Source organism: Oncorhynchus mykiss, chromosome 7, assembly GCF_013265735.2.
Source record: "Oncorhynchus mykiss isolate Arlee chromosome 7, USDA_OmykA_1.1, whole genome shotgun sequence".
Classification (NCBI taxonomy): Eukaryota; Metazoa; Chordata; class Actinopteri; order Salmoniformes; family Salmonidae; genus Oncorhynchus; species Oncorhynchus mykiss.
In genome coordinates, this window is record NC_048571.1 from 84749453 (window position 1) to 84759159 (window position 9707).

Genomic DNA, 9707 nt, shown 5'->3' on the forward strand with positions numbered 1-9707 from the left:
ATATACTAGAGGGCAGTGTATCGGGTTACATACTAGAGAGCAGTGTATGGGGTTATATACTAGAGAGCAGTGTATGGGGTTACATACTAGAGAGCAGTGTATGGGGTTATATACTAGAGGGCAGTGTATGGGGTTACATACTAGAGAGCAGTGTATGGGGTTATATACTAGAGGGCAGTGTATGGGGTTATATACTAGAGGGCAGTGTATGGGGTTACATACTAGAGAGCAGTGTATGGGGTTATATACTAGAGGGCAGTGTATGGGGTTATATACTAGAGGGCAGTGTATGGGGTTACATACTAGAGGGCAGTGTATCGGGTTACATACTAGAGAGCAGTGTATGGGGTTATATACTAGAGGGCAGTGTATGGGGTTACATACTAGAGGGCAGTGTATGGGGTTACATACTAGAGAGCAGTGTATGGGGTTATATACTAGAGGGCAGTGTATGGGGTTATATACTAGAGGGCAGTGTATGGGGTTATATACTAGAGGGCAGTGTATGGGGTTATATACTAGAGAGCAGTGTATGGGGTTATATACTAGAGGGCAGTGTATGGGGTTATATACTAGAGGGCAGTGTATGGGGTTATATACTAGAGGGCAGTGTATGAGTTTATATACTAGAGAGCAGTGTATGGGGTTACATACTAGAGAGCAGTGTATGGGGTTATATACTAGAGGGCAGTGTATGGGGTTATATACTAGAGGGCAGTGTATGGGGTTATATACTAGAGAGCAGTGTATGGGGTTATATACTAGAGGGCAGTGTATGGGGTTATATACTAGAGGGCAGTGTATGGGGTTATATACTAGAGGGCAGTGTATGAGTTTATATACTAGAGAGCAGTGTATGGGGTTACATACTAGAGAGCAGTGTATGGGGTTACATACTAGAGAGCAGTGTATGGGGTTATATACTAGGTAGCAGTGTATGGGGTTATATACTAGAGAGCAGTGTATGGGGTTATATACTAGAGGGCAGTGTATGGGGTTATATACTAGAGGGCAGTGTATGGGGTTATATACTAGAGGGCAGTGTATGGGGTTATATACTAGAGGGCAGTGTATGGGGTTATATACTAGGTAGCAGTGTATGGGGTTACATACTAGGTAGCAGTGTATGGGGTTATATACTAGAGGGCAGTGTATGGGGTTATATACTAGAGGGCAGTGTATGGGGTTATATACTAGAGGGCAGTGTATGGGGTTATATACTAGAGGGCAGTGTATGGGGTTATATACTAGGTAGCAGTGTATGGGGTTATATACTAGGTAGCAGTGTATGGGGTTATATACTAGAGGGCAGTGTATGGGGTTATATACTAGAGGGCAGTGTATGGGGTTATATACTAGAGGGCAGTGTATGGGGTTATATACTAGAGGGCAGTGTATGGGGTTATATACTAGAGGGCAGTGTATGGGGTTATATACTAGAGGGCAGTGTATGGGGTTACATACTAGAGAGCAGTGTATGGGGTTACATACTAGAGAGCAGTGTATGGGGTTATATACTAGAGAGCAGTGTATGGGGTTACATACTAGAGAGCAGTGTATGGGGTTACATACTAGAGAGCAGTGTATGGGGTTATATACTAGAGGGCAGTGTATGGGGTTATATACTAGAGGGCAGTGTATGGGGTTATATACTAGAGGGCAGTGTATGGGGTTACATACTAGAGAGCAGTGTATGGGGTTACATACTAGAGAGCAGTGTATGGGGTTATATACTAGAGAGCAGTGTATGGGGTTACATACTAGAGGGCAGTGTATGGGGTTATATACTAGAGAGCAGTGTATGGGGTTATATACTAGAGGGCAGTGTATGGGGTTATATACTAGAGGGCAGTGTATGGGGTTACATACTAGAGGGCAGTGTATGGGGTTATATACTAGAGAGCAGTGTATGGGGTTACATACTAGAGGGCAGTGTATGGGGTTATATACTAGAGAGCAGTGTATGGGGTTATATACTAGAGAGCAGTGTATGGGGTTATATACTAGAGAGCAGTGTATGGGGTTACATACTAGAGAGCAGTGTATGGGGTTATATACTAGAGAGCAGTGTATGGGGTTATATACTAGAGAGCAGTGTATGGGGTTATATACTAGAGAGCAGTGTATGGGGTTATATACTAGAGAGCAGTGTATGGGGTTATATACTAGAGAGCAGTGTATGGGGTTACATACTAGGTAGCAGTGTATGGGGTTATATACTAGAGGGCAGTGTATGGGGTTATATACTAGAGGGCAGTGTATGGGGTTATATACTAGAGAGCAGTGTATGGGGTTACATACTAGGTAGCAGTGTATGGGGTTATATACTAGAGGGCAGTGTATGGGGTTATATACTAGAGGGCAGTGTATGGGGTTATATACTAGAGAGCAGTGTATGGGGTTACATACTAGGTAGCAGTGTATGGGGTTATATACTAGAGGGCAGTGTATGGGGTTATATACTAGAGGGCAGTGTATGGGGTTATATACTAGGTAGCAGTGTACACAGAGGAGTCTATAGGGTTACAAAGGAAGTTCACATTTTTCATGTGATAGTAATTATTATTCTTTTTTTTTTCATTACAGAGAAAATTTTGTCCATAGACATCATTCAGAATGGGATTTTCATGCAGTAGGAGATGATTTTAGAGTGTTTTCAAATATGCTTTCGTCCTATTTGCATATTGTATTATAGGCTAAAATGCTGTGTATCCAAGTACATGCATTTTTGCAAGACCTCATTAGTTCTTATCTGAAGAGATCGGTCACTTCCTGACCACTCTGGGAACCTAAAGACTGGTATCTGTGCTCACTCAAAATGCAGGTGTTCTGTCGTGACTCTGCCAGAATGGAAACACTAAAGTGTGAAAACCACTCAATGGGCACTAGAGAACCTGACTCCTGTCTCCTGTCTGAGACCCCCCCCCCCCACACACCCCCCCCCCCCCCCCCCCCCCACACACACACACCCCAAACCTCACCGTTGTTACAACCCCCCCCCCCCCTTCTCCTTTTATTGGATTCTCCTTTTATACTAGGGAGCAGTCTATATGTATAAGTCTATAGGTATAAGTCTATATGGTTACACACTAGCGAGCAGTCTATAGGGTTATATACTAGGGGAGCAGTCTATAGGGTTATATACTAGGGAGCAGTCTGTAGGGTTATATACTAGGGTAGCAGTCTATAGGGTTACAGTATATACTAGGGTAGCAGTCTATAGGGTTATATACTAGGGAGCAGTCTATAGGGTTATATACTAGGGAGCAGTCTATAGGGTTATATACTAGGGAGCAGTCTATAGGGTTATATACTAGGGTAGCAGTCTATAGGGTTACAGTATATACTAGGGTAGCAGTCTATAGGGTTATATACTAGAGGAGCAGTCTATAGGGTTATATCCTAGGGTAGCAGTCTATAGGGTTACAGAATATACTAGGGTAGCAGTCTATAGGGTTATATACTAGGGAGCAGTCTATAGGGTCACATACTAGGGAGCAGTCTATAGGGTCACATACTAGGGAGCAGTCTATAGGGTCACATACTAGGGAGCAGTCTATAGGGTCACATACTAGGGAGCAGTCTATAGGGTCACATACTAGGGAGCAGTCTATAGGGTTATATACTAGGGTAGCAGTCTATAGGGTCACATACTAGGGAGCAGTCTATAGGGTTATATACTAGGGAGCAGTCTATAGGGTTATATACTAGGGAGCAGTCTATAGGGTTATATACTAGGGAGCAGTCTATAGGGTTATATACTAGGGTAGCAGTCTATAGGGTTACAGTATATACTAGGGTAGCAGTCTATAGGGTTATATACTAGGGGAGCAGTCTATAGGGTTATATCCTAGGGTAGCAGTCTATAGGGTTACAGAATATACTAGGGTAGCAGTCTATAGGGTTATATACTAGGGAGCAGTCTATAGGGTCACATACTAGGGAGCAGTCTATAGGGTCACATACTAGGGAGCAGTCTATAGGGTCACATACTAGGGAGCAGTCTATAGGGTCACATACTAGGGTAGCAGTCTACAGGGTCACATACTAGGGAGCAGTCTATAGGGTCACATACTAGGGTAGCTGTCTATAGGTTTACATACTAGGGTAGCAGTCTATAGGGTCACATACTAGGGTAGCAGTCTATAGGGTTATATACTAAGGTAGCAGTCTATAGGGTTATATACTAGGGAGCAGTCTATAGGGTCACATACTAGGGAGCAGTCTATAGGGTCACATACTAGGGTAGCTGTCTATAGGGTTATACACTAGGGTAGCTGTCTATAGGTTTACATACTAGGGAGCAGTCTATAGGGTCACATACTAGGGTAGCAGTCTATAGGGTCACATACTAGGGAGCAGTCTATAGGGTCACATACTAGGGTAGCAGTCTATAGGGTCACATACTAGGGTAGCTGTCTATAGGTTTACATACTAGGGAGCAGGAGATGATTTTAGAGTGTTTTCAAATATGCTTTCGTCCTATTTGCATATTGTATTAAAGGCTAAAATGTTGTGTATTCTGATGTGATTTGAGACAGTGTGTTTTAGAGTGTCTCTAATATGCTTCAGTCATATGTTCATATTGTATTATATTCGATAGCAAGTGATTATCTGAAGAGATCGGTCACTTCCTGACCACTCTGGGAACCTAAAGACTGGTATCTGTGCTCACTCAAAATGCAGGTGTTCTGTCGTGACTCTGCCAGAATGGAAACACTAAAGTGTGAAAACCACTCAATGGGCACTAGAGAACCTGACTCCTGTCTCCTGTGTCCTTGACTTCACCATAATCAAAGGGATATTCCGTGTCTAGGCCAGTGACAAAATAATCTCAATTGAATGTTTAATTCGGGCTAGTAACACAACAGTATGTGGTAAAAGCCACATAGACAATAGACAATAACTTATCCCAATAAACAAAAGGCCTTAAAACACTTAAACCACACGCTCATTATAGTGTGTGCAACTATTCTCATCTTCTCAAAACTCAGTACTGCATTTAAAGGGAAAGTTCAGCCAAATTACAAAATGACACAATGGTTTCTAAAAACCTGTGAGCAGTCAGGTACGACAACGATCCATGATTTGGTTTAGTTTCCCTGGCACTGTTTCCACATGCTCTAGCATTTGTGGAACAAATCCCATTCAAGGAAACCGGTGTGTTATTTTTGTAATTGGGGTGAACTATGCCTTTAAAACCTATAGATTGGTTCACATTTAAAAAAACAAACCTGTCTGGTGATCAATGCTTCTCCCTTTCAGTCCAATACCAGTTTGCGTCTAAGATTAAAGCTTGTAGTTTTTGGCTACATTGGATGTAGTAATTTAGCTAATTTAGCTGGCTAGTTATCTCCTCTTCTCTGATACGTGTGTAAATACTGGACTATAAATTGTGCCTTCCTGTATTATACTGATGCTCAAATGTTTATTCTATTCCTCTGAGACATTTATGTTGTATAATGTCGTTGCATCGTCCAGAAGGAACCTGTACGTAAGCATTTGGTTGGACAGTTTATACCACGTGTGTCCTGTACATACCACTAATACAACGTGAAACTTGAATGTGAGGGAGTAAGAATGATGAGCACTGTTTGAAGTGTTTCCTGTTTGAGATATATCAGAGATTCACCCATGGGAGGAACTCCAAAAAAGTTTGATGGGTTCAGAGATGTCAAGGACAAACACAATGAAAACACCCGCTTCACCGTCTTCTATGGGTTCCAATTTGTGCTTAACACCCTAAGCCTTGGTGGTAAGTGTGTGAGGGGGGCCGAGCATTATTGATGATAGCCTATTGATTGTACAGTATATGGATGGTTTTCCGTAGGCTATGTTGGATAATCAAGCCTGTAACGTAGTGTGTGATCGATTGACAGAGAAATGTCTGACATGCCTAGAGTTACTGAGACACACATGCACATTGTGACGGCCCTGAATTTTTTATACATTGTTTTGTTACTTTTACCCCTTTTTCTCCCCAATTTCGTGGTATCCAGTAGTGAGTGAGTGAGTGAGAGAGAGAGAGAGAGAGAGAGAGAGAGAGAGAGAGAGAGAGAGAGAGAGAGAGAGAGAGAGAGAGAGAGAGAGAGAGAGAGAGAGAGAGAGAGAGAGAGAGAGAGAGAGAGAGAGAGAGAGAGAGAGAGAGAGAGAGAGAGAGAGAGAGAGAGAGAGAGAGACTCAGATAGCTGATGCTTAAAGTTAGTGAGGGGGATATAAGTCTCCAACTCCAGTGATTTTTGCAATTCATTCCAATCATTGGCATCAGAGAACTGGAAGGAAAGACGGCCAAAGGAGATGTTGGCATTGGGGATGGCCAGTGAAATATACCTGCTGGAGTGTGTGCTACGGATGGGTGTTGCTATGGTGACCAGTGAGCTGAAATAAGGGGAAGCTTTACCTACCAAAGACTTATAGATGATCTAGAGCCAGTGGGTTTGGTGAAGAATATGTAGCGAGGACCAGCCGACGAGAGCATACATGTCACAGTGGTGGGTAATATATGGGGCTTTGGTGACAAATCGGATGGCACTGTGATAGACTGCATCCAATTTGCTGAGTAGAGTGTCAGAGGCTATTTTGTAAATGACATCGCCGAAGTCAAGGATTGGTAGGATAGTCAGTTTTACGAGGGTATGTTTGGCAGCATGAGTGGAAGCCGATTCTATATTTAATTTTGGATTGGAGATGCTTAAAATGAGTCTGGAAGGAGAGTTTACAGTCTAACCAGACACCTAGGTATTTATAGTTGTCCACATATTCTAAGTCAGAACCGTCCAGAGTAGTGATGCTAATCGGGCGGGCGGGTGTGGGCAGCGATCAGTTGAAGAGCATGCATTTTGTTTTACTAGCATTTAAGGGCAGTCACGGAAGGAGTGTTGTATTGAAGCTCGTTTGGAGGTTTGTTAACACAGTGTCCAAAGAAGGGCCAGATGTATATACAGAATGGTGTCGTCTGCGTAGAGCTGGATCAAAGAATCACCCGCAGCACGAGCGACATCATTGATATATACAGAGAAAAGAGTCGGCCCGAGAATTGAACCCTGTGGTACCCCCATAGAGACTGCCAGAGGTCCGGACAACAGGCCCTCCGACTTGACACTCTGAACTCTATGTGAGAGGTATTGCTACAGTGTGAGCAGTATCAGAGGGAAAGAGAGAGGCTGAGATCTAGTATTGTTGTGGCGGTCAGTGAAAGTTCTTTTGATATTATTCTGTAGCCGCTCCTTCGGAGGTATGTGTATGACAATAGGACTTAGTGTTTGTGGTTATTGAAATTTCACACTATAGAGTATTGGTAAATTATTCTGTGTTTCATTTGTTCCCGGGGGGGAAGGGGAACACACCTTGGGAGTGTTTAGGCAAGAGGCCTGTGGGCATACATTATTTTTAATCTGTCTATGCACACTAGGTAAGACCTGGGCGGACCCCTGTATTTTGGTTAGCGTGCCAGGTGGTGCTAAAGGTTAGGTAAGTAGTGGGAAAGCAGGTAAGGTAGGAGAGGGGATTCCTTAACTTGCTTTGGTTCCGTCCAGCCCCTCTTCCCCACATTACCGTGTTTAGGAATAATACAGTCCCTGTAAATGGTATTGTTCTCTGCCTCTGTCGTCCTTCCCCGCACCTACGATCACATACTTTTTTCCCTCCATGGGGAGTTGAGATCTAGTGGGGTGTGGAGTGTTGCATTCCCTCCTCCAACAGTGATGTTGTAGTCTCAATGAGCAGAGGCAAAAAGCCTGATATGGACAGTGATGGTGTAGAGATGACAGGTTTAAAGCCTGATATGAACAGTGATGGTGTAGAGATAGCAGGTTAAAGCCTGATATAGACAGTGATGGTGTAGAGATGACAGGTTGAAAGCCTGATATGGACAGTGATGGTGCAGAGATGACAGGCTAAAAGCCTGATATAGACAGTGATGGTGTAGAGATGGCAGGAGCAGGTTAAAGCCTGATATAGACAGTGATGGTGTAGAGACAGCAGGTTAAAAGCCTGATATGGACAGTGATGGTGTAGAGATGACAGGAGCAGGTTAAAAGCCTGATATGGATAGTGATGGTGTAGAGATGACTGTCTCCTGACCCCTCCTGTCTCAGCCTCCAGTATTTATGCTGCAGTAGTTTATGTGTCGGGGGGCTAGGGTCAGTTTGTTATATCTGGAGTACTTCTCCTATCCTATTCGGTGTCCTGTGTGAATTTAAGTGTGCTCTCTCTAATTCTCTCTTTCTCTCTTTCTCTCTCTCGGAGGACCTGAGCCCTAGGACCATGCCCCTGGACTACCTGACATGATGACTCCTTGCTGTCCCCAGTCCACCTGGCCGTGCTGCTGCTCCAGTTTCAACTGTTCTGCCTTATTATTATTCGACCATGCTGGTAATTTATGAACATTTGAACATCTTGGCCATGTTCTGTTATAATCTCCACCCGGCACAGCCAGAAGAGGACTGGCCACCCCACATAGCCTGGTTCCTCTCTAGGTTTCTTCCTAGGTTTTGGCCTTTCTAGGGAGTTTTTCCTAGCCACGTGCTTCTACACCTGCATTGCTTGCTGTTTGGGGTTTTAGGCTGGGTTTCTGTACAGCACTTTGAGATATCAGCTGATGTACGAAGGGCTATATAAATACATTTGATTTGATGATTTGATTTGATTTGATATGGACAGTGATGGTGTAGAGATGACAGGAGCAGGTTAATAGCCTGATATGGACAGTGATGGTGTAGAGATGACAGGTTAAAGCCTGATGTAGACAGTGATGGTGTAGAGATGACAGGAGCAGGTTAAAAGCCTGATATGGACAGTGATGGTGTAGAGATGACAGGTTAATAGCCTGATATAGACAGTGATGGTGTAGAGATGACAGGTTAATAGCCTGATATAGACAGTGATGGTGTAGAGATGACAGGAGCAGGTTAGAAGCCTGATATAGACAGTGATGGTGTAGAGATGACAGGTTTAAAGCCTGATATGGACAGTGATGGTGTAGAGATGACAGGAGCAGGTTAAAAGCCTGATATGGACAGTGATGGTGTAGAGATGACAGGAGCAGGTTAATAGCCTGATATAGACAGTGATGGTGTAGAGATGACAGGAGCAGGTTAACAGCCTGATATAGACATTGATGGTGTAGAGATGACAGGAGCAGGTTAACAGCCTGATATGGACAGTGATGGTGCAGAGATGACAGGAGCAGGTTAATAGCCTGATATAGACAGTGATGGTGTAGAGATGACAGGTTAACAGCCTAATATAGACAGTGATGGTGTAGAGATGGCAGGAGCAGGTTAACAGCCTGATATAGACAGTAATGGTGTAGAGATGACAGGAGCAGGTTAAAAGCCTGATATGGACAGTGATGGTGTAGAGATGACAGTAGCAGTGGAATAGAGATACTAAGGGCAGGCATTTATTTCAAGTACAGAGGAAAGTCTGGAAAGGGAGGACGGCAGGAAGTGACAGGAGAGAGGAGGCTATTTTTACAAGATTAAGGGTGGGACACAGCCAGTAGATTAAGGGTGGGACACAGCCAGTAGATTAAGGGTGGGACACAGCCAGTAGATTAAGGGTGGGACACAGCCGGTTGAATAAGACCTTAAATGTGATGGGAAAGCATCCAACAGGAAAGTGTGATTATTACCAGGAAACAGAGACCGTGGAGCATGTACTGATACAGTGTGGGCATTATCAGAGGGAAAGAGAGGGGCTGATAT